Genomic DNA, 26,715 nt, shown 5'->3' with positions numbered 1-26,715 from the left:
GTGCTCGCGAACGAAGCACTTCCACACCCCAAAAAAAAAAAACAATCGGAGAATTGAAGTAAGGACAAATATAAGACACAATTCTCTTTTACATTTTAATTTTGCGTACTTGATTCGTGGAAATAAATTTTAATTAATTGGTTTTTTCATTTTTGTCCTTTGTGTGTTATCGACACCCTATAAAGACGAGTTAACGATAACTTAAATTTCCAATTTTAGACTTGACTTCGAGTAGAAATTATGATATGTTTCAAGTAAAAAGGTCTTTAAAATAAAGTATTAAAAAACATATCCTATTTTTGAATTCTTATTAACGGCGTTTTCATTCATTTTAATGATTTTTTCAGAATAAGTTGACGTTAGTCAAACAACATTTTCTTTCATGTAAAGATACCCAGTTTTAACGCGAATCACTTAACTATAAAGACAAAATGACATCATTGAAAAGTGCATCTACTTTTGAAGAAGGAAAAAAAAACTTCATATAAGGACATTAAATCTTTGGCCTTATGATAATATTTTTCCAGTGAACACCGAAACATATGAAAAACACTCTTTTTTGTCCGTGCACATAGGGAGTTTAATTAAATTTATTACATTTTATGGAATTTTAGAACATTACTACACTGAAAAAAAAAATTGTCGTGAGGTCAAAGATTTCATTTCTTTAAAATACGAATGCAAATTTTGCTTAGCATAGAAGACACATTTCTCTAATATAAAGCTTTTTTCCTTATCCAAGAGTCTATAAACTTTTCAATGAAGTCGTATTGTCCTTATAATTAAGTGATTTCACTTAAAAATGTGTATCATAACATGAAAGAAAAAAATTTTGGACTAAGGTCAACTTGACTTTAATAATTCAGAAAAATTCTTTAAAATGAATGAAATTGTCATTAAATTTGTTGTCTTTTTGGATCTTGACTACAAAGCAAAAAATCGTTCAAATATAGGACATGTTTTTTCAACACTTTATTTTAAAGACGTTTTTTACTTGAAACATAGCATAAATAAATAAAATAAAGTTGTCGTTAACTCGTTTTTAAAGGACTTTGATAGCAATATGAAGAAAAAAAAGTGAAAAATGAACATTTGCTTCCTAGAAGCAAATACACAAAACCCAACTTTAAAAGAGAATTGTGTCTTAAAGTATGCTTACTTGAATTCTCCGCTTCTTTAGCTCGGAATCAATACCAACATTTTTAAAGTAAAGGCATCAGAATAAATTAGTTATAATGTAAATTCTAAGCCAAATACGAATGACATATTTGAAGTTTGTAAAATTTAATTTTGTCATATTATAATTTGCCATTTAATTTAAATTCACATGCCATGCAAATTATTTCATTCAATACCATTACCTCTGTTAGAGACAAATTACGATAATTAAAATTTAATTTGAATGGTAAAGTATGATGAAATGAATTTTAACTGGAATATGCACTCATTCTGGGAGAATTTGGCTTTCACACAGTGCGATGCTTTGATTCGAAATCAAGTCAGAAAACACTGAAAAAAAATATTGTGGTGAGACCAAAGATTTCTTGTCCTTAAAATGCGAGTTTTGCTTAGCACAGAAGACGCACTTTGCTGATACAATTTTTTTTCCTTGTCCAAAAGTCGACAAACTTTTTAATGAAGAAAATTTGTAGACTTTTGTACGGAGAAATAAAATGGAACAAATGCAAATTTATTTCAAATGAGAAGAAAGCATTTCTCTAATATATTATTGACATTCAACACGAGACCGGTTAATGTTCACCACGTTCTGAATTTTAGTCAATTTGTTCTTGGAACCCTGTCAGTTGACACTGAAATCATTTATCCTACTTTTTGTTATTACATCGCCTTTTAATAATTTTTTTTTCGTTTTTTACAGCATACCTAATCTAACAAAACCGACAACCTTTTCTTGGTAAGTTTTCAATGAAATATTAATGATATCTACAGGTTGGCTAATATGTAATGCAACAAAGTAAAGGGCTATATAGTTTTAGATTTTATTATTAAAAACAAGTAAGAAAAGTCTAAAGTCGGGCGGGGCCGACTATATTATACCCTTCACCCCTATGTAGGCCAAAATTTGTGTTACCATCTCAACTACTTCACATTTGCTGGAAGCTATATAAAGGAGACAATTTTTTTACTTCTACAAAATCTCTAGAATTAAAATTCAAATCGGCTAACGCTATCCAGTTAATTGGAGGAAACTTCCACTGAAAATGGGTATAAAATGTGTAACAGTCTACCATACTTCCCCAACTCTGGTGTACGTATATATGGGAGCTATATATAATATGAACCGATTTTGACTAAATTTGACATGTATAGTTAGAATATCTATGCGAAATTTCACGTAAATGGGAGTATATATAAGTCCAAATCGGGCGAAAGATATATATGTGAGCTATATCTAAATCTGAACCGATTTTAACAAAATTTGACATACTTAACGATACTATTGAACGTACCCCTTGTGCAAAATTTGAAGCAAATCACGGCAAAACTCTGGCTTTTGTGGCCATATAAGTTCAAATCGGACGAAAGATATATATGGGAGCTATATCTAAATTTGAACCGATTTCAATCAAATTTACCAAGCATTGGTAGAATGTCAATTCTACCCTCTGTGCAAAATTTCACGAAGATCGGTAGTAAACTTTGGCCTCTGTGGTCATATGAGTCTAAATCGGACGGAAGATATATATGGGAGCTATATCTAAATCTGAACCGATTTGGCTGATATTTTGCAAGATTTTCGAGATTCATAAAATATTTGGATGTACGGTATTTCAAGAAAATCGGTTGATAAACACGCTAACTATGACCAAATCGGGGATAAATATATATGACAGCTATATCTAAATCTGAACCGATTTTTTCCAAAACCAATAGCGATTGTCTTTGTCCCAAGAAACGGCCCTGTGCCAAATTTGAGGACGATCGGACTTAAATTGCGAGCTGTACTTTGTGCACAAAATTACATATACAGACAGACGGACAGACAGACAGACGGACATCGCTAAATCGACTCAGAATTTAATTCTAAGCCGATCGGTATACTAAAAGATGGGTCTATGACCACTATTTCTTGGCGTTACATACAAATGCACAAACTTATTATACCCTGTACCACAGTAGTGGTGAAGGGTATAAAAAAAACTACGGAAATAATATCAAATCGTTACCGACGAAGAGCCTTTATGAGATCACCGTCGCTTCGGTATTTTTTCGTGCCAACCTTACTCGCCAAAATGTCCCAGGCGCAACGGATTAAGATCTATTGTGCTATAAAAATGAAGCGAGAAACGTCTATGTTGTGTTCGATGGTCCTGTTCGATGTCCATGCATCCAGAAAAAGAATATGATCTCCTACTAGTGCTAAATGTTACACTCAAAAAAAAGTTTACTTGGATCCAAAGATTTTGACCTTCCCTTAAGGATTTTGGTATTGATTCCGAGCCAAAGATGCGGCTTCTTTAAAATAAATACATCTTTGACGGACCTCCCTGGCTTTAAATCTAGGATAAATAAAATTAAAATTAGATACAGATATCACTCATGGAATTTTTATCCTCTTTTTGTGATATATTAATAAAGGTATTTATGTACAAACAAATTCCAATTTAAAATCCAAATTATGGCAGGTACATCAAATTGAAAACAGGTTTCTTAATGTTACAAAAAACTTTAAACCAAAGATGCTAATCCTTACAATAAGTCTTAGCCTATATTTGAAGCGATTTTATCTTTAATTTAAAAATGCAATATGTCAGTTGAGTTAAAGACGATTTCTTTAAATTAAAAATGTTTTTCTTTATTTTAAGGAAATTTTTCCTTACTTCAAAGATCTACAACTTCAGCAGAGAGACAGAAAATTTCAAGATTTGTGTCCTAAATATAATGAAAAAAAATTTTTGAAGCAAGGATTATAAACTTTCATTTAATTAAAATGTCATTATTTTAAAGAATTTTTTCCTTAACTTTGGGTAAATTTCGATTCCTAAAATTTAAGTTGCATAATCCTCCATATTAGGTCAATATTTTTTTCAGTGTACTTTTGGGCGGTCTACATGTAACATTTTTGTCGCAACTATGTTCTTTTCTCGAACATAATGTATATGACTTCGACAACCATTTTATGTTTGGCGGGAAAAGAATTTTTTTTGGTTAAAATGTTTCATTTTCCTCATCGAAAAATAACATTTTGCTTCTGTAGGGGATCATATTCCTACCCTACGTCTGGTCTGCGGCCGAAATGTTTGTCTGTCCAGGGCTTCCAATAATATTCGGGTTGTCGTTTAGCCGTTTAGGCTTTAGTCCAAGCTAATTTTTCAATATGTATTGTATTCGTTCTCGCGAAATGCTTAGCTCACGAGCAAATTTCTATCAAAATAACGTCGATATTGACCAAATCTGGCCTTCACTTTTCGGATCATTTCCTGTGTTATTGCCGTTTTTTTATTGTCCACTTTTTGGAAGCGATGCAACACTGTCGGTATCATGGTAACAATCAATGGTGCGAGAAATAAAAGATTTATTCATATCTAACTGCTGGAGGGCTCTAACGATAGTCACTTTCCATATGGGTTTCCAACCATATATATAGCAATCATATTACCAAGCATGAATTCGATCTAGAATAACTTTATTTCTGAATGCAATAGATCAAAATACATTTGTAAATAATAAAATGGATTGTCATTGGAATAAATTTGTCAACTGTCAGACAGAGTGCTTAAAAATGATGGCAACCTGAAATTGGCTACAATACATATCGGCTACAGTGCCACACTATACAGGCCAAACAGGAATTCTTCTTTAAACTTTATCATGTCACATTATAAAATCCAATGGGACCACTGTGCAATATTCCCAAAGCAATGCTAACCATGTCAAGTCGAATGATTGCCAGTCAGACTGATATTTGCATACATCAAACATTAATTAATGCAAATTAAGGAGAAATGGCATAGCGCCATCTATTAGCATGAATGAATGAATTTTCTTCTGACAGAATTTTGAAGAATAATGCCAGAGGACTAAAACGATATTGAAAATGTTGAGGGGTTGTCAACAAGTGTGTTATGTTGGAGGCTTGTTTTTGGCTTTAATTTGAATATTTGAATATCTGTGCAGATTTTTTTTTGGAGATCCATCATTTTAGCAATGTTCTTGCATGCTGATATGACCTGTGAAAAAAACTCGTCTGATGGTTTTGTGATATATGGGGACAAGCATAATGGTGACATGACATTTAATGAATTGGGGATTAAAGACGAAGCAACAAAATACGTTACGCGTTGTACAAATTCCAGTAGAATGCTAGATTGTATGCAGATTAAGTGGTTTCAAGCAAAGTGTCCATGAATTGGATGACATATCTCATGACAAGCATTTTGCAATGATGCGCAATTTTGTTCATCCTATTAGCTGAGATTATAAGTAGAAATTGGATACAGATTGGATTCACCAACTATGAATGGAAAAGTACGTTAATCAAGGCTCTGTTGTACAAAGTACATTTTACGAATCTTAGTACATGTGATAGGTCTGGCCGCATCTTAAATACCTACAACCATAATGTATCCATATAATTATTATTTGTATCATTTAAATTGTAAACATTTATAGCTCAGGCAACACAAATAATATAAGGAATTTCAGAAGGATTTTATGAAACATTTACTGAAAAAAAAAGTTTGCAGATTTCGAATTTAAAGGGTGATACGGTCAAAATTTGGTCAATATAAACTTGACGTATTTCTTTCAATTTTGCCTGAACCTGAACACCCCTCATTTTGAAGATGTGTGTGTAGAATGTTGCTCCTATTTTGATTTTGGAATTCACTCTTCAGTTGTCAAAATGCCGTCCAAGCAAGAAGAGCAGCGTATCAAAATTTTGCTCGCGCATCGCGAAAATCCGAGCCACTCGCACGCAAAGCTGGCAAAATCGCTAAAAGTTGCCAAATCAATCGTTACAAATGTAACTAAAGTGTTTGGGGAAAGTTTGTCAACCGGAAGCCGCTGAGACGACAAAGAGAGTTGCCGGTAGTTTCAAGCGAAACCCTAACCTCTCTCTCCGAGATGCCGCAAATAAGCTGGGTGTATCGTCTACAACCGTGCATCGAGCCAAAAATCGAGCCGGACTATCGACTTACAAGAAGGTAGTGACTCCAAATCGCGATGATAAACAAAATACGACGACCAAAGCGCGATCCCGGAAGCTGTACACGACGATGCTGACGAAGTTTGACTGCGTGGTAATGGACGACGAAACCTACGTCAAAGCCGACTACAAGCAGCTTCCGGGACAGGGGTTTTATACGGCAAAAGGAAGGGAAAAGGTAGCAGATATTTTCAAGCACATAAAACTGTCAAAGTTCGCAAAGAAATATCTGGTTTGGCAAGCCATCTGTACCTGTGGCTTGAAAAGCAGCATTTTTATAGCTTCCGGGACTTTCAACCAAGAAATTTACATGAAAGAGTGTTTGAATAAACGTTTGCTGCCTTTTTTGAAGAAACACGGTTGTTCCGTACTGTTTTGGCCGGATTTGGCATCTTGCCGTTACGGGAAAAAGGCCATGGAGCGGTACGCCGCCAACAACGTACAGGTGGTTCCCAAGGACAAGAACCCTCCCAACACGCCAGAGCTCCGCCCAATTGAGAAATACTGGGCTATTGTCAAGCGGAACCTAAAGAAGACCAAAAAAACTGCTAAGGACGAGCAGCAGTTCAAGGCAAACTAGCTTTCTGCGGCGAAGAAGGTGGACAAGGTGGCTGTACAAAATCTGATGGCAGGTGTCAAGCGCGAGGCCCGGCAATTTGGATTTGGAAAAGCGAAAGCCTAACTGAATATTTTCCCTGAATTTTATACTAATTGAACTTGAAAAGAAATTTAATTTGATTTTTTAAATAAACGATTTCACCGATTTACACGCGTTTTCCCTTGACCAAATTTTGACCGTATCACCCTTTAGTTTAGAATAGAAGACACATTTCTCTGATATAAAGTTGATTCCTTGTCAAAAAGTCGATACATTTTTAAATGAAGTCATTTTGTCCTTATAGTTAAGTGATTTGACTTCAAAGTGGTTATTTTTACATGAAAGAAAATTTTGTTGGACTAAGGTCTACTTGGCGTTTATAATTCTGAAAAATGTATCAAACTAAATGAGATTATATTTAAAATTTTTGACTTTGTGATTACAGGGAAAAAAGGCTATCAAATTAGGAGCAATTTTTCAATAATTTATATTAAACGTTTATAAATTGGGCATGCTTGTTTTATGTAAATGAAATAAGTAAGGAAAGTCTAATGTTGGGCGGGGGCGACTATATTATACTCTGCACCACTTTGAAGATCCACACTTTTGTTACCATTTTCAAATCCTTCAAATGTCTTGGGTGCTATATGTAAAGGTTTATGTTCCCCCCCATACACTGAAAAATATATTTATGTGATATTAAAGATTTCGCAACCTAAATGGATGCGAAATTTAAAAAATAATTAGGACAAATTTCTTTGAAATAATAAAATTTTAATTAAAATAAAGTTTATAATTTTTGCATCAAAAATTTTTTTCATTAAATTTAAGACACAAATTTTGTAAATTTGCGTCGCTCCGTTAAAGTTGCATGTCTTTGTACTAAGGCTAATTTTCCTTAAAGTAAAAACACACATATTTGATTTAAAGAAATTGTCCTTAAATTAACTGCAATATTGAAACTTTAGATTTAAAATAAAAAAGCTTCAACTAGAGGCTAAGACTTATTTTGACGATTTAGCGTCTTTGGTTTAAAGTTTTTTTTGGAATTAAGAAAACGTTTTTTACTTTGAAGTATCCGTTATAATTTAGATTTTTAAACTGACATTTGTTTGTACGTGAGTACCTTTATTAATAAACCGCGAAAAGAGAATGAAAATGTAATAAATGAGATCTGTATCCTAATTTCAATTTTATTGGTCCTAGATTTAAAGCCAGATACGTCGCTAAAAATATCTTTATTTTAAAGAACCGCATCTTTGGCTCGGAATCAATACCAAAATCCTTAAAGGAAGGTCAAAATCTTTGGATCCAAGTAAACTTTTTTTTGAGTGTATATTTAAATCTGAACCGATTGGACAACATGTTTTTAGACTTCTACAAAATCTCTAGACTCAAATCGTAAATCGCCCAATGCCCTGGGTCAGAGCATAATGTCAGTAAAAAACAAGTTAGAAAGTCTAAAGTGGGGCGGGGCCTTATATACCTCACACCACGTTGTAGTTCTACCTTTTCTTATCACATCTAATCCTTCAAATTTGTTGGGTTTTATATATAAAGTTTTATGTTCCCATATACATATATTTAAATCTGTACCGATTTAGGCAAAGTTTTATTAGACTTCTACAAAATCCCTAGACGTAAAATTTAAATCGGCTAATGCTTTGGGGCGAAACACAATGTTAAATTTTAATCTAAAGCCATTTTTAGACAACTTCGCAAAAGTGCAATTTATATCTATTGATCGGTAGAAATGTATTAGCGGTATGCGAGTACACACAAAGAAATAATAGGTAAAGATTTATTAATTCAAGCCTTAGCGGTGTCAGAAGTATAGCTAACACCAAGCTAAGATTTCTCAATTCAAGAATAGGATTTTTAAGTACGTGTGGCTTATATGTAGTATTTTTTAAGAAACAGAATACTGAATTCAAGCAACGAACCGTACTTAATTCAATGTTTGAGATATCTTGAATGAAGACATTTAATGCTTGTATTTGTCTCGAAGCACTTTTCATTATAATCCGGAAAATACTTCTAAGTTTTCTTAATTCTTGTATTATGCCCGCTCATTTCCTGATTAACAGTTAACCACTTATCAATTCAATCTATTTAGTACTCGATTCAATCCTGAAATGTCTCACAATTTGTCGTGATCAGTTCTTAATTTAAGCACACTGAAAAAAATATTGTCGTGCGGTCAAAGATTTCATGTCTTTGAAATACGAATACAAATTTTGCTTAGCATAGAAGACGCATTTCTCTAAAATAAAGTTATTTTCCTTGTCCAAAAGTCGATAAACTTTTCAATGAAGTCGTGTTGTCATTATAATTAAGTGATTTGACTTAAAAATGGGTATCTTAACATGAAAGAAAAAATTTATAGGCTAAGGTCAACTTGACTTTGATAATTCAGAAAAATTCTTTAAATTTAATGAAATTGTCTTTAAATTGGTTGTCTTTTTGCATCTTGACTACAAAGCAAAAAATCGTGCAAATATAGGACATGTTTTTCAAAACTTTATTTTAAAGAAGTTTTTTACTTCAAACATAGCATAATTTCTACTGGAAGTCGAGTCCTAATTTGGAAAATAAAGTTGCCGTTAACTCGTTTTTAAAGGACTTTGATAGCATATGAAGAAAAAAAGCTGAGAGAGAGAAAAATTAAAATTTGCCTCCTAGAAGCAAGTACACAAAACTTAAATTTAAAAGAGAATTGTGTCTTAAAAGTATCCTTACTTGTATTCTCCGCTTCTTTGGCTCGGAATCAATACCAAATTTTTTAAAGTAAAGACAAAATCTTTGGAACCGAGTATGCTTTTTTTCAGTGCATCAAAGGTACTTAAGATATGTATACACATTGTTGATTTTAAGAACGAAATTGTTTTAATGCAATCATTTATGTAATTTATTTAGGAATACTGAGCACTTAACTCAAGATAGAAAAAAATTATATTTATGTTTTTATAAGTGTAATTAAATCCGAGAAATGACTTAAATTAAGGATGAATAATATTTAATTTAAGTTTTGTATATATTCGATATAAGTCGGAAACAATGATATTTTAAGAATGATTTAATCCCGTATCCAAACCCAATAAATAGAACGCATTCAAAGAATGTTTAATTTAGATCACATTATTTTTTACAACAAAAGTTTTATTATTGTTGTTTTTGATCTCACCTCAAAACCATGCAATGACTAAACTACAAGTGTAGTTTAACCAAGAGAGGAAAAGTATGCTGATCAAATATATGTGGGCAAAGCCCTATAGACTGCAAGATAGTTGGATGTACATCTGTTTCGGAATTACAACATTCCTCATCAGCATCCTCTACTTACAGCAAAACTATCAACCAATTATCAGAATAAATTCGGGTAATTCACTCAACACAAAGTGAACTACATTTGAACCTTCCGAAAAAAGGTTTGATAGTCGGCTACCTTATTTATTTGACAAAATATCACAGAATTTTTTAATGTACATTCAAAACATTGAATTCGGATCACACCTAAAGAAGTGATGCAAATTCAGTGCAAAGTCTATTGAACTGGAGGACTTCCGTCCTATGACAAGCCCATGGGTAATAATAAACAAATTCTCATGACGGCCATGTAACCCTCTTTTATGCTAAATTCTTCATACGGTAGTTCCGTTTACGTTCTTCTCTATCTCTATTGCGATCTTTTTGCAATCTACACGGCACTTGTGCCCGATTCTTTTTGTTGACTGTGAAAACAATTCGTCTTGCATCCCTCTGACTTAATCGTTTTGGTCGGCCTGACTGCTTGAAATTGTCCAATTGATGGTAGTTCTCCAATTTATCTACAATTTTCTTTATAGTTGTGTGGTGTCTTCCAACAATATTGGAAATTTCGCGGAACCATTTGCCATTTTCCCTTCAATCGATGAAGATTTTTTTGGTTTCTAAGGAGATTTCAGTACTCATGGTTCTGACTACGATTTCTCTATTAAATCGATCTTTTCACTTCAAATAACAATTAGGAATGACTAAAGGTAATATAAATAATCATTTTCTAGTATTACTTCGTGTAAAGGTACCGGTGAATATAACGGTACGCCAAGTGAGTCAATAATAAATACGCCAAGTGAGTCAATAACTCATAAAATGTTGAGTTTTTTTTATACAAATGTTGTTAAGAAATAATTTTGAAAAGTTATTGTTGTTTTTTTACTTTTATTTGCATAAGGTTGAATAAAACTTTATATTTGGTTGAATAAAACATATATATGTTTTATGGTTTTTCAATAATCTTACGAAAAGCAAAATGTTTTTGGGTGTTGACACACTTTTGACGCTCATAGTATATGAAAATGAAAATTAACATATAAATTGATATTCTACTCTACCTGTTAAAACATTAAAGTGTAGACACTTTGCGCTGTTTTATTGCAAGTTTTCCACGTATTCCGTTAATATTTTCGATGCTTTTCGCTTAAACAGCGAAGACGGTACAAATATTTTATTTTTATAAAAATCATTTTTTTTTACTTAAATAAAGCAATAGGGTAACAGTATACTTACATGACATTAACCGTTAGCGTTGCTAATGATGTTGCTCGTCATTGTTAAATCATCGATCTTTAATTTACATTACAGATTTTTCTAAAGCCCAATTCAAAAATTATGTAAAATAAATAAACACAAAATATCCATGGCAACTACAAACATAAATGACAAATTTAAAATATTTAATTTTCTTCACTCACATCTGCATCAGCTTTGAGTGAGCTAACAGGTAACCCATTATTTATCGAGAACAAGTAAGGAAAGTCTGAAGTCGGGCGGGGCCGACTATAGTATACCCTGCACCACTTTGTAGATCTAAATTTTCGATACCATACCACATCCGTCAAATGTGTTAGGTGCTATATATAAAGGTTTGTTCCAAATACATACATTTAAATATCACTCGATTTGGACAGAGTTTGATAGACTTTTACAAAATCTATAGACTCAAAATGTAACTCTCAACGCAGCTAAAACACAGTTCATACGGTTTAGACCGCATGCATTAAAAAAAGATGAGGATATGTTTATTTATGTTGATGGCAACCCTATTTTTGAACAAAAAATTGTAAAGTATCTTGGTGCATGTCTGCAGTATAATCTTAATTGGGACACACACATAGAAAAACTGAAAGAAAAAGTATGTAGAGCAACAGGAGTATTAAGGAAATTCAAACACAAATTATCAGCAGATACTAAGTTGCGATTATACCAAGCCCTAATCCACAGTCATTTTCTTTATGCACCAACAATCTATGGTCACAAGAAGAGTAATGCTTTAAAATCGTTACAATCAGCGCAGAATAAAGCCTTGAAAATTGTTTTTAACTTACCAAATGATTTTTCTACATTAAACATATTCAAAAACTACGCAACCAATATACTTCCTATAAAAGGTATATATCAAAATCACATATTGATTTATATGTTTAAAGCTGTGACAAATAATGGATTTTCGCTTGTACAATTTAAAAGAAACAGAAATCAACACAACATCAACACAAGACAAGAGGATAATTTAATATCTGTTAGATGCAGAACAGAGCTAACAAAACAAAGGATTGAATACGCGGGACCTCAAGAATATAATGCACTACCACAAACTCTAAAAATAATTGCTAGAATTTCGGTATTCAAATCTTCATTGAAAAAATATATACTAGGAAAAATTGAAACACTAATTTAATATCAATCATTACACATTTTTTATTGTCAAGTTGAATTTTAATATAATTTTAATATGAATTTATTTTTGAATTAATTATGAGAAGTAATTGATAATACGATAGATATATGTTTTTGCCAACTAGTCTCTATATAAGCCTACTCGGCGCAGAGACTTCTATTATATTGTAAACATATTTAATGGAATAAAATAAATTAAAAAAAAAAAAAAAAAAAAGTTGGCTAATGCACTAGGGTGGAACACAATTTTAGAAAAAAATATGGGAAACATTTAAATCTGAAGCAATTTTAAGGAAACTTCGCAAAAGTTTATTTATGATTTATCGCTCGATATATATGTATTAGAAGTTTAGGAAAATTAGAGTCATTTTTAGAACTTTTCGACTAAGCAGTGGCGATTTAACAAGGAAAATGTTGGTATTTTGGCCATTTTTGTCGAAATCAGAAAAACATATATATGGGAGCTATATCTAAATCTGAACCGATTTCAATCAAATTTGGCACGCATAGCAACAATGCTAATTCTACTCCCTGTGCAAAATTTCAACTAAATCGGAGTTAAAAATTGGCCTCTGTGGTCATATGAGTGTAAATCGGGCGAAAGCTACATATGGGAGATATATCCAAATCTGAACCGATTTCAACCAAATTTGGCACGCATAGTTACGATGCTAATTCTACTCCCTATGCAAAATTTCAACTAAATCGGAGCAAAAAATTGGCCTCTGTGGGCAAATAAGTGTAAATCGGGCGAAAGCTATATCTAAATCTGAACCGATTTGGCTGATATTTTGCAAGTTTTTCGAGGCTCATAAAATATTCGGATGTACGGAATTTGAGGAAAATCAGTTGATATACACGCCAATTATGACCAGATCGGTGAAATATATATATGGCAGCTATATCTAAATCAGAACCGATTTTTTCCAAAATCAATAGGGATCGTCTTTGAGCCGAAACAGGACCCTATACCAAATTTTAGGACAATCGGACTAAAACTGCGAGTTATACTTTGCACACAAAAATACACCAACAGACAGACAGACAGACGGACAGACAGACAGACAGACGGACATCGCAAAATCGACTCAGAATTTAATTCTAAGACGATCGGTATACTAAACGATGGGTTTCAGACTTTTCCTTCTTGGCGTTACATACAAATGCACAAACTTATTATACCCTCTACCACAGTAGTGGTGAAGGGTATAAAAAGTGAGCTAGAACAAAATACAAGTAATTCAAGGCCGCATAAGAATTGAGCTAGATAGAAGTCACCTATAAATTTGTTAGTAAATAGTTGGTTAAATTTTGAGTGAGTTCAAGAAATTCCTGCAGGGAAGTAGTCAATGAAACACAAAAAGGCTAGTATACATGTTTGGGTCTGGCATATGCTTTCTCATTATTGGTAGGATACAAATGCATGGGGGAATTTATTGAAAGTTGATGATTCCTTTTGTATTTATATATGTATATTTGTGTTGCTACCCTGTAGGAAGACTGGGGTCTAGTGTCTCAAAGTCACCACTTTTGTCAACTATTATTGTGGCATAGTCGACAAATGGTCTACACTTACTTGCGTTTGACGGGTAGACATTTTGACAGTTGTAAAAAAATTAATATGAGCAAAAGAAATTTTAAAAAATAGTGAAAATTAATCGAATTTTTATAAAAATAGAAAATACTTCTAAGAGAGCACATATTTTAGTGAGTGTCTTAGATTGCACGAATTTAAGTATGCCTATGAATCCTGTGGAGAGTTCGGTGGACATTAGGGGATAGGACCAACAGAAATTAGAATTTGCGAACAATAAAACAAAGGTTCATCAGAAACAGCACCAACCAGAAATTGCCTAGAAGGACTACTGGTTAATTTAAAGGAGGAAGGCCTAGATATTTGATAGGTAAAATCTGTTTAAGGAATTTATTATATTATTAATTTTTCTATTTTCTGACGTTATTTTCAGTTCTACAGAATTGTCAGATAAATATTTAAGAGCTGCATGTCAAGTAAACCACTACACGCAAAAAAATAATTCTTTCCTCCCAAACGAAATTTTAGACAAACAAAGTTCGTTTCTCATTTGCTTTTCGCTGTAAGGAAGTGTATTTGGAAGAAAAGTATATACTTTTTGTGATAAACGTTTATTCTTTTCCAGGATGTAAAGACAATTTCATAAAGACAAACTCAAAAAAAAAATACATTCTTTTCTTGCTAATTGCATTTTCTCTCACGTCTTTCTCGCATCCCCGAGATTTTTTAGTTCTTAACACCTTTTCCTGTAATGCCAACAATGTAGAAGAAATTATACGATTTTATAAATTTTTAAAATTTTTTTACCTTTCGCCTGGACGGAGAATCGAACCGCGGACCATGCACTTTGTAAGCCAACACACTAACCACTGAGCTATGTACCTGTTATGGTCATCAATAGATAAATATCCATATAAGTTATATTTATATAGCATAGCTTGCGGCGCCCACGAATAGAATAAACAAAGTTTATTTAACAGAAATAAACATTTAGTTTGGCACCGTGGAGCAGTGGTTGCTACGTCCGACTTGCATGCCAAGGGTCGTGGCTTCGATCCCTGCTTCGACCAAAGTTTGTTTTTGTTTGTTTTTTTTTACATATATACCAGATATGTTCGGAAGATTCCGAAAAAATGTTCAACATTACATTGTAGTATATTCAATTTTGAACTGTAAAATGTGTCTTATTAAAGACCTAAATTCAGAAAAGAACAGTGTTTGTTAAACGAAATGGACTGTGTTGTTGTTTCAAAAATAGCTTTTTTTATTGAAAAAATAAAAATTTTGTAACAAACGAAGTTTTTTGGTGATAAAAGTTTAAAATTTTCGAAGCAATTCAAAAAACTCTAACAAAAGAAAAACGTTTTCGGTACACGTTTTCCAAACGTTTTTTTCTTTGCGTGTATTAGCAAGTCGCAAAATAAGAAAGATGGAAGCGATGAAATCTATGACATTGAAATGGTGATTCACTACAGTTTCACTATTGACATTTCCTACAGGGTATTACCATGTGTATTCGAAATAAAGTAAAATTGGTAAATGAGTTATTAAATGTTTTGGCGTTAGAGTTTTTGTCTTGCACTTGAAGCAAATTCTAAATTGTAAGTTAGTCCATACGTAGTATATATTAGACCAAAAAAGTTATATATAGGTAAGTCTACAAATAATTATGAACCGATATGGACCAATTTTTGTGTGATTGCGGTTTGCTTTATCTGCGGGCTACATATAAATATAGAGCGATATGGACCTAGTTTGGCATGGTTGTTAGCGGCCATATACTAACTAGCACAATGTATAAAATTTCAACCGAATTGGATGAATTTTGCTCCTGCAAGAGACTACGGAAGTCAAGTCTGGGGATCGGTTTATATGGGGGCTATACATAATTATGAACCAATATGGACTAATTTTTGCAAGGTTGTTAGTGTCCATATACTTACACAAAATTCAACTGCATCGGATGAAGTTTGCTCCTCCAAGAGGCTCCAAAACCCCGTATAAACCTGACTGGTTTATACGGGGTCAATTATGAACCGATATAGACCAATTTTTCCATGGTTATTAGAGACGATATACTTACACCACGTATCAAATTTTAACCGGATAGGATGAAATTTGTTCCTTCAAGAGTCTCTGGAGGTCAAATCTGTGGATCGGTTTATATGGGGGCTATATGTAATTATAGACCGATTTGGACAAATTCTTGCATGGTTATATGGAAATTTGCTTCGCTAAGAGGCTTCGCAAGCCAAATCTGGGGGTCGGTTTAAAGGGGGGCTAGACGTAAAAGTGGTCCATCCGACCTACATCAATAACAATTACTTATGCCAAGTTTCCATAGCTTGTTTCCTTCGGAAGTAAGCGTGATTTCAACAGACGGACGAACATGCTTAGATCGAGAATTTCACCGCAACCCACAATATATGTATAAACAATATGGGGTCGTATGGTCATATGGGGTCGTGTTACAAAAGGAATGACAAAGTTAATCCTTTGTAACTAAAGAAATATTTCGACAAATTAGATTCGATTGGAATTTTTAATCAAACAACGAAAAACGAAGTACCGGATTTCAGGCTATTCAAAGTGTATTTATATGGATGAAATTTCACGGTGATATAAAAAGTATGTTTTACTAGAAAATTGGCTGAATTGATCAATTGTATAGTCCATTTGTAACATATTAAACTATCGATTTTTAACCCTATATATGCTCTTGATAAAGGTAAAATTTTAAGGCAATATTGCAGTAGAACCTAACGTTCTTAATTTTTGGCAGGCATGTCGAGTTCGAAGATGGGTCATATAGGACAATTTTGTGATATAGCACCTACATATAAACCCATCTCCGATTTGTTTTAAGAAATTTTTCCCAGTCTAAAATTTTCATAAGATTTGTCAGAAATGTTGAGTTATTTGAAATCCATAAATAAATGCGGAAATTTCCCGTCGGCCCAGATTTTTTATATGGAGATAATTACTTGGGAAATCTCCATATACATCCGATGTCTTTGGAAGCTGTAATTTTAAATTAAACCTCTGCCAACGTACCATCTGAGGCGGTCTTTTGGGAGAAAGTTTGTTTCATCAAAGCCACTCGAAATTCTTTTCATTAAATTCTCTAATGTCCATAACTGATAGACCATTGATAAATCAATGTTTCGCCATTTTACTTCTATAGAAACTAGAGGTGTGCACGTGAGTAATATTTTACTCACGCTCACGCACACTCACGACGGAAAAACCTTACTCACGCACACTCACGCACGATATTGTTTGGTAGGACTCACGCACACTCACGAAAAGAAAATTTGTATTCACGCACACTCACGCACGAAAATGTCGTGACTCACGAACAATTTTTTGAGTAATTTACCTTAGCGACGCGTCAGAAAACATGAGCATTATTAAAATCGAGAGCGTTATTACACTCTTAACATCTAGGTGTCGTTAAAATTGTAAATGAATTTAACTCTTAAGCGTTTTATGTTGGTGAGCACGATTATTTTCGTGAGCGTAAATCTTTACTCATGCACACTCACGAAGATAATATTTTCGTGACTCACGCTCACGCACGACATTTTGGTGTGTTGATCACGCTCACGCACACTCACGCCGTTGCTATGAGCGTGACTCACGACTCACGCGTGAGTCACGACAATTTCGTGTCACCACTAAGAGAAACAATATTCTGGAAGCCTAATTATTTTTTGAAATTTTGTGTTTTTATAAATTAAATTAAAATAAACTGGTCTGTGGTCTCTATATAGTCTTGTGTTTTTTTTAATTTATTGGTCTGGATTAAAATCTAGATTTCTTTACATTCCTAAAATGCTGAGATTTGTCGTCGAGTCGTATCAAAAATTAAACTCATATGACAAAATAGAATACTTATATCGGTCTATTTTTGGAACACTACACCTTAAAATTACAATTGGAATACTGTTAAAATGAGATTTAGGTACCCGACTCCGGAGTCGGAGTCGAGGCTAATAAGAAATGTTGGAGTCGGAGCCGGAGTCGAGCAAAATTGACTCGACTCCACAGCCCTGGTCACAACCTAAAATGTTTTGATCTTTATGAAAAAACGTTTTCGTCGTCGAAAAAAGGACGCCACGTGAGAAAAGAAACACACAAAATTAACTTTATTTGTTTGTTTTTGTTTATTTATAAACTAATTCATTGTTTATTTGTATTTATAATGTCGTGCAAGCAAACATTACATAATTTTACATACTATATTTTGGTTCAATTTCAACAATAAGTAATCATTCCATATTTACGTCGTTTCCATCAAATGTACAAACGCAGACATCATGTAACTGCAAATAAAACTAAATGATGCCATATAACAGGTTGGCTGATAAGTCCTCGGTCTAACAAATAAAAACACATTTTTTTGTCAAAATTCGTTTTTATTATTCAACATAGTTCCCTTCAAGAGCGATACAACGATTATAACGACCTTCCAATTTTTTGATACCATTTTGGTTGTACTCCTTCGGTTTTGCCTCAAAATAGGCCTCAGTTTCGGCGATCACCTCTTCATTGCAGCCAAATTTTTTCCCTGCGAGCATCCTTTTGAGGTCTGAGAACAAGAAAAGTCGCTGAGGGCCAGATCTGGAGAATACGGTGGTTGGGGAAGCAATTCGAAGCCCAATTCATGAATTTTTGCCATCGTTTTCAATGACTTGTGGCACACTGCGTTGTCTTGGTGGAACAACACTTTTTTCTTCTTCATATCGGGTCGTTTTGCCTTCAAACGCTCCAATAACGCTATATAATAGTCACTGTTGATGGTTTTTCCCTTCTCAAGATAATCGATAAAAATTATTCCATGCGCATCCCAAAACACAGAGGACATTACTTTGCCAGCGGACTTTTGAGCCTTTCCACGCTTCGGAGACGGTTCACCGGTCGCTGTCCACTCAGCCGACTGTCGATTGGACTCAGGAGTGTAGTGATGGAGCCATGTTTCATCCATTGTCACATATCGACGGAAAAACTCGGGTGTATTACGAGTTAACAGCTACAAACACCGCTCAGAATCAGCAACACGCTGTTGTTTTTGGTCAAATGTGAGCTCGCGCGGCACCCATTTTGCACAGAGCTTCCGCATATCCAAATATTGATGAATGATATGACCAACACGTTCCTTTGATATCTTTAAGGCCTCTGCTATCTCGATCATCTTCATTTTACGGTCATTCAAAATCATTTTGTGGATTTTTTTATGTTTTCGTCGGTAACCATCTCTTTTGGGCGTCCACTGCGTTCACCGTCCTCCGTGCTCATTTCACCATGCTTGAATTTTGCATACTAATCAATTATTGTTGATTTCCCTGGGGCAGAGTCCGGAAACTCATTATCAAGCCAAGTTGTTGCTTCCACCGTATTTTTTTTCCTTCAGAAAACAGTATTTTATCAGATCACGAAATTCCTTTTTTCCATTTTTTCGCAATAACAAAAGTTGCTTCAGAAAAGACGCTCTATCTCACAAACTAATTGACATACAGACGTCAAATTTTGACACGAATCATTTGAAGGATGGTAATATATACAAATAATATGCATTTAATACTAGCGACGCCATCTATGTGTCAGACCGGGGACTTATCAGCCAACCTGTTAGCACACTGCAGAACAAAAAACGGGTAAATTTTTTAAATTACACTTCCCTTTTTTGTGTTCACATAAAACCACGTGCCACTTCTGAATAAATAAATTAACACAAAACACAGTAATTCCGTATTCAGCGTCCATTCCAAGCAACAATCAACACACGACTGACGCGCAAAATAAATTTCTTTTCACTGCCAAAAAGTTAAAAAATTAAATGGTCACGAAAAAAATGTAATGGTTCTAGACATGTCTATACGTAACCTATAAAAATACTTTTTCCCTGTAAAAAAGTGGAAACAGGGTAAGGTCAGGTAAATGATTTTCCCGACCAGGTAATGGTCTCAAATTCTATCATATAAATAATAGAACATGTTTGCAGTATTTCAGAACCATTTAAATGCTTATTGCCAGCATACATTTTTCTCTGCTCGAAAATTATTTTTACAAAGACAAAATACATGATTTTCGCGACAATTACAATCTCTAGATAAGCACTAAATGGATGCGGCAACCCTGTCCAAACATGTTTTTTTCTGTGCGTGTGGTAGAATGCAGAGTTCACATCTGAAAACGGGTCGAAGATCTAATCAAGCGTTTGATCGATTAAGCTTTTCGTACCCGAATAAATTGAACCATTTTATAATTTTACTGCTGTATGATTGATAACCAAACGAACATTTTGCAATAACTCCTCGATTAGAAAACCTACTTTTTAAGGGCTAAATTCTTGGTGTTTACACTAAATTCAATATGTAATCCAAGTTGACCAACACATTTCATCCCCAATGGCATTGCCAGTCTGTTATTTACAATGCTTCAATACAATTACCATATTAGTTGAACCACTATGGAGTAGGATTATACTTTGATGTAAATGTAAATAAATTTATAAGTTGAACATTTTCATAATTTGATTTAAAACCACAAAGTCATTGTGGTTGCATTTACTGGGATCCTTGGTAGCTAAACATCCATCAAACCACATTTGTTTGATACAATTTTATCCGTTGTTATAAATTGATTTGTTTGCCATTTGTCCAAACATATTGTTGGGTTGTTCAAACAAAAGACGTATTCAGTTTTTGATAAGTAATTGTTTATTTGCATAAATATTTGAATATGGCTTTAATTTAGTAATAATAATAACAATAGGGATGCAATGTTTAACCCGTAGTGATACAGGCGAATGTCTGTTTAACGAATACCCAATTTACCGAAAATTCAATTTAACGGTCAAATTAAGTACATTGACTATTATAACGAACGGGTAAAAGAATTTACGTCCGATTTTATGAAAGCTTTTTAAAACATAAGAAAATAAGCAAAAAATATTTGATTAAAATAATGACTTATTTGCAACGCCCATATGGAATGGGAAAACCATACATTACAAGTTCAAATACCTGATGAAAGTTTTAATTTTAATTTAATTATTATTGATTTTCTTCTTCTTTTTTATAACCAAAAGGATAGTGATAGGGTAGACAAATTTACCATTCCGTTTATAACACATTAACCCTTAAATGACAGTGCGCATCTTTTAAGATACAACCAGAAAAAAATTCTTACGTCTTAAACTTTTGATCGAATTCTATAAAGTCAAGTTTGTTGCGTTTAATACATCACACTTATTTTTTAAATAAAAAATAAAAATATGCTTTTGCTGTACTTCTGAGTAATCAGCAGTCAAAATTAAACATTTTGATAAAAAAATTCATAAAACTAAAAATTTTGATAAAAAATCAATAAACTCCAAATTGGAAGTTAAATAATATTTACCAGAGATGGCAAAAAGCTGTGTAGTGTAAAAATATCTCTATTCTCTACTGAAATCAAATAATTCATTTGCATTTAAGGTTTAAACTATTGATTTCCGTGTTTGCAAGTATAAAGAAAAAATATGACCAAAATATTTCCAATTAAAAAGTTCATTGGACTTTATCAATTTAAAATATAAAGTCAGTATTGAAAACTTTCACTTTTTATACCCTCCACCATAGGATGGGGGTATATTAACTTTGTCATTCCGTTTGTAACACATCGAAATATTGCTCTAAGACCCCATAAAGTATATATATATATATTCTGAGTCGTGGTGAAATTCTGAGTCGATCTGAGCATCCGTCTGTTGAAATCACACAAACTTCCGAACGAAACAAGCTATCGACTTGAAACTTGGCACAAGTAGTTGTTATTGATGTAGGTCAAATGGTATTGCAAATGGGCCATATCGGTCCACTTTTACGTATAGCCCCCATATAAACGGACCCCCAAATTTGGCTTGCAGACCCTCTAGGTTAGGTTAGGTTAGGTTAGGTTAAAGTGGCAGCCCGATTAAGATTCAGGCTCACTTAGACTATTCAGTCCATTGTGATACCACATTAACTAAAAGTACCTATTACATATGGGCACTTCTAGTTTTAACCGCTGAACCTTCTTGATTATTTTTCTTTGTTGAACCAACCAGATTGTTCCAAAAACATTAGCAGACTGCTTAAGTTAACGTTTTCCAGATCCGCCAGTAATCTGAAGCTATATGCTCCTAAAAGTTGCTTGCGCTTTACACAAAATGCAGGACACTCACACAAGAGGTGTTTAATTGATTCTTTTTCCTCCGCATCATGACAGCTCATACAATAGTCATTATACTTCGCGCCAATAGTTTTTGCAAAATCGCCTATCAGGCAGCGACCCGTTATAGCAGATATCAGGAGTGATATCTGACGTCTCGAGAACATTAGCATATCTAGTGTGCGGTTTAAGTTGAAATGGGGCCATATTTGCTTGGTGTCGTTACAACCCTTGCAATTCTCCCATCGAACATTTGCCATCATAACAGCCTTCTCACGCAGCATGAGCTTGCAGCATGAGCTTCTAGTTCCCCTGGAATATGTAAGGTAGTCCCTAGCCTTGCCAACTCATCGGCTTCGCAGTTCCCCGGTATGCTCCTATGGCCAGGCACCCATATTAGGTGAATATTGTACTGCTCAGCCATCTCATTGAGAGATTTGCGGCAATCGATGGCCGTTTTCGAGTTGAGGAACACAGAGTCCAAGGATTTTATTGCAGGTTGACTCTCTGAGTATATATTAATGCCCACATTTTTTGGAACATTACTTCTCAGCCAATTCGCCACCTCTCTTATTGCTAATATTTCAGCCTGAAAAACACTACAGTGATTAGGTAATCTTTTCGCTATTTGAAGTTCCAAATCATTAGAATATACTCCGAAACCCACTTGTCCATCCAATTTGGAGCCATCAGTGTAGAAATCTATATATTCTTTATTCCCCGGGGTCTGTGTGCACCACGCCTCACTGTTGGGGATTAGAGTCTCAAACTTTTTGTCGAAAAGTGGACTCGCCAAAGTGTAATCCACTACGTTAGGCACATCTGACATTGTTTTGAGGACAGAACTGTGACCGTAACCTTTTTCCGACCACAGCCATAGTTCGCGCAACCGCACAGCCGTTGTTGCAGCTGACTGTTTGGCCAAAATGTCTAAAGGCAATAGATGCAGCATGACATTAAGGGAATTTGTTCCTGTCTTGCTGAATGCGCCTGAAATACACAAACACGCCATACGCTGAACTTTATCTAAACCAGTCGGTTTCTGAAGTGCCGGCCACCAGACTACAACACCATATAGCATTATAGGTCTAACCACTGCCGTGTATAGCCAATGCACAATTTTTGGTTTTAGTCCCCACTTTTTTCCTATTGCCTTTTTGCACGAGTACAAGGCTACAGTTGCCTTCCTCGCCCTTTCTTCAATATTAAGCTTAAAGTTCAGCTTCCTGTCCAAAATAACGCCAAGGTATTTTGCACAATCACCAAAGGGAATTTCAATACCCCCTAAGGAAATAGGCCTAACCGTGGGAGTTTTGCGATCTTTGCAGTACATGACTAATTCTGTCTTTGCGGGATTTACCCCAAGACCGTTGTCTTTCGCCCATTTTTCAGTCATCCGGAGGGCCCTCTGAATAATATCTCTGATTGTGGATGGGAATTTTCCCCTGACTGCCAGAGCTACATCATCTGCGTATGCCACCACTTTTATCCTTTCTTTTTCTAGAGTAACCAGAAGGCTATTTATAGCAACATTCCAAAGAAGAGGTGATAGAACTCCTCCTTGGGGAGTGCCTCTGTTCACATACTTTTGTATGTTTGCTTGTCCTAGTGTGGCTGAAATACGTCTCTTCATTAGCAGTTCGTCTAACAGCCTGAGTATACATGGATCAACATTCAGAGTTGTCAGTCCATTTAATATCGAGCTCGGATGGATATTATTGAACGCCCCTTCGATGTCTAGAAACGCCACGATTGTGTATTCTTTGACAGATAGTGAGCTTTCAATAAAGCTGACTAGTTCATGTAGTGCGGTCTCAGTAGACCTGCCCTTCGAGTATGCATGCTGTCGTTTCGAGAACAAACTTGAATCGATGCTAGTTCTAAGATAAATATCTATCATCCTCTCCAGAGTCTTAAGTAGGAATGAGGATAAGCTGATTGGTCGGAAATCCTTCGCCCTCGAGTGAGAGGCTTTTCCCGCTTTAGGTATGAAGACGACTTTTGTTTCCCTCAACTTTCCTGGGATATATGATAAGTTGATACATCCTTTATATATCGCCGACAACCAGGGGATAATTTTGTCAGTTACAGCTTGTAACTCCGCCGGAGTAATTCCATCAGGTCCAGGGGATTTGAATGGTCCAAAGCTATTTAGCGCCCATCTTATTCTAGTTTCCGATACAATTTCCTCGACAGGAAACGACCGCTGAGCAACTGTGGCACCGCCAGTACATGGTTCAACCGTCTGATTTCCAGGAAAATGTGTGTCCAATAGTACCTCCAGCGTCTCCTCACTGGACGTTGTCCAATTGCCCTCCGATGTTTTAATGAAACCTGGAGCGGAGTTGGTGGATGCTAGAACCTTCCGTAGTCTGGAAGCCTCGGACGTATTCTCAATACTGCAGTATTGAAATGCAAAAATTGGTCGAAATCGGTCCAAAATTACTATATATAGCCCCCATATAAACCGATCCCCAGATTTGAACTCCGGAGCCCCTTGGAAGAGCAAAATTCATCCGATTCGGTTGAAATTTGGTACGTGATGTTAGTATATGGTATCAAACAACCATTGGTTCATATCAGTCCATAATTATATATAGCTCCCATATAAACCGATCCCCAGATTTGACCTCCAGTGCCTTTTGGAGAAACAAAATTCATCCGATCTGGTTCAAATTTGGTACGTGGTGGTAGTATATGATATTTAATAACCATGCCAAAAGTGGTCATCAGTCCATAATCATATATAGCCCCCATACACTGAAAAAAATATTGACCTAATATGGAAGATTATGCAACTTAAATTTTAGGACTCGAAATTTACGCAATGCTAAGGACAAAATTCTTTAAAATAATGACATTTTAATTGAAAAAAAGTTTATTGTTCTTGCTTCAAAAATTTTTTCATTAAATTTAGGTCACAAATCTTAAATTTTTCGTCCCTCTGTTGAAGTTGTAGATCTTTGAAGTAAGGCAAATGTCCCTTAAAATAAAGAAAAACAGTTTTAATTTAAGGAAATCGTCTTTAACTCAACTGAAATATTGAATTTTTAAATTTAAGATAAAAACGCTTCAAATATAGGCTAAGACTTATTTTAAGGATTTGCGTCTTTGGTTTAAAGTTTTTTTTAGCATTAAGAACAGTTTTCACTTTGAAGTACTTGGCATAATTTGGATTTTGAAACTGGAATTTGTTTGTACATGAATACTTTTATTAATATACCGCAAACAAAGAATAAAAATTCGATGAATGAGATCTGTATCCAATTTTAATTTTATCGATCCTAGATTTAAAGCCAGGGAGGTCCGTAAAAATGTCTTTATTTTAAAGAATCCGCATCTTTGGCTCGGAATCAATACCAAAATCCTTAAAGAAAGGTCAAAATCTTTGGATCCAAGTAAACTTTTTTTTGAGTGTATAAACCGATCCCGAGATTTGGTTTTGGAACCACTTGGAGCAGCAAATTTCATCCGGGTCAGTTTAAATTTGGTACATTGTGCTAGTATATGGCCGTTAACAACCATGCCATATCGGTCTATAGTTATATATAGCCCTCAGATAAATCGATCCCCAATCACACAAAAAGTTCATAATTGTATATAGCCCCCATATAAGCGACCCCCATATTTCAATTCTGGCTCCCTACGTACCGTGCAAAAGTCCATATCGATTCGTAAATATTTGTAGACTTACCTACACATACCTTTTTTGTCTAATATATACCACGTATGGACTATCTCACAATTTAGAAAACGATTTAAGATACCACAACCCAAGTAATCCGATTGTGGATTACAGTCTTTCGTAGAAGTTTCTACGCAATCCATGGTGGAGGGTACATAAGATTCGGCCTGGCCGAACTTACGGCCATGTATACTTGTTTATTTTATTTATATTTTGCAATAAAAGCAAATGAATTGAAAACATACAAAGTGGCTTACTATCGTGGTCCAATATTTAGAGGGTTACATACAAATTGTATACGAACACAATCAAAAATCAAATCAGAATTCACAACGTGTTTGCCTGTCTCCATTCATTTCATTTGTATATCAACTTAAAAAAATATACGTATATGGCATCACCAATTTCAATTTGTGTCTCACATACTACTACATATTTTTTGTGTCACATATGAAAGAGCTGTGTGAGCAAGAGTTTTTCGTTTAAATTAGCTCGCAAAGAGCCTATTTTTCAGTGCCGCTCATTCGTTTTGACACTTTATTCATAGGGCTCCGAGAGCAAGAGCTAAAAAACTGAACAGCCCTTTTTTTAAAAAGTGCTGAGCCGGAGCTCCGAACACTGGTTTTAAATACGTCTCCTAATGTTGAACGCGTTTTAGCTTTATAGTAAATTTTTGTTCAAGTAAAAATTCTTTGTGTCAGAGAAATGATTTTTTTATTCAGTGTATATATAGGTAGTTTCTTTGGAAAAAATCACAAGTGTATTCGATTTTGGTTTAATCGCGCCAAAAGTTATACCAAAATAGCATGTCATTA

The 26,715-nt window shown here is 34.4% G+C and overlaps 1 protein-coding gene across 4 annotated transcripts in view; it reads left to right on the top strand.

Annotated features, from left to right (window-relative positions):
* The window catches only part of Trpm (transient receptor potential cation channel, subfamily M), a 521,822-nt gene that overhangs the window by 81,958 nt on the left and 413,149 nt on the right, over positions 1 to 26,715 (top strand). For all 4 annotated transcript variants that reach the window (XM_075313652.1, XM_075313649.1, XM_075313650.1 and 1 more), the window contains exon 3: positions 1,880 to 1,915. The gene's annotated coding sequence lies outside the window, so the exon portion shown is untranslated. The remainder of the gene's footprint in view (positions 1 to 1,879; positions 1,916 to 26,715) is intronic.

This window comes from Haematobia irritans, chromosome 5 (genome assembly GCF_050003625.1).
Source record: "Haematobia irritans isolate KBUSLIRL chromosome 5, ASM5000362v1, whole genome shotgun sequence".
Classification (NCBI taxonomy): Eukaryota; Metazoa; Arthropoda; class Insecta; order Diptera; family Muscidae; genus Haematobia; species Haematobia irritans.
Note: the sequence above shows the minus strand (reverse complement) of the source record. Positions and strands in the feature narration are given on the sequence as shown.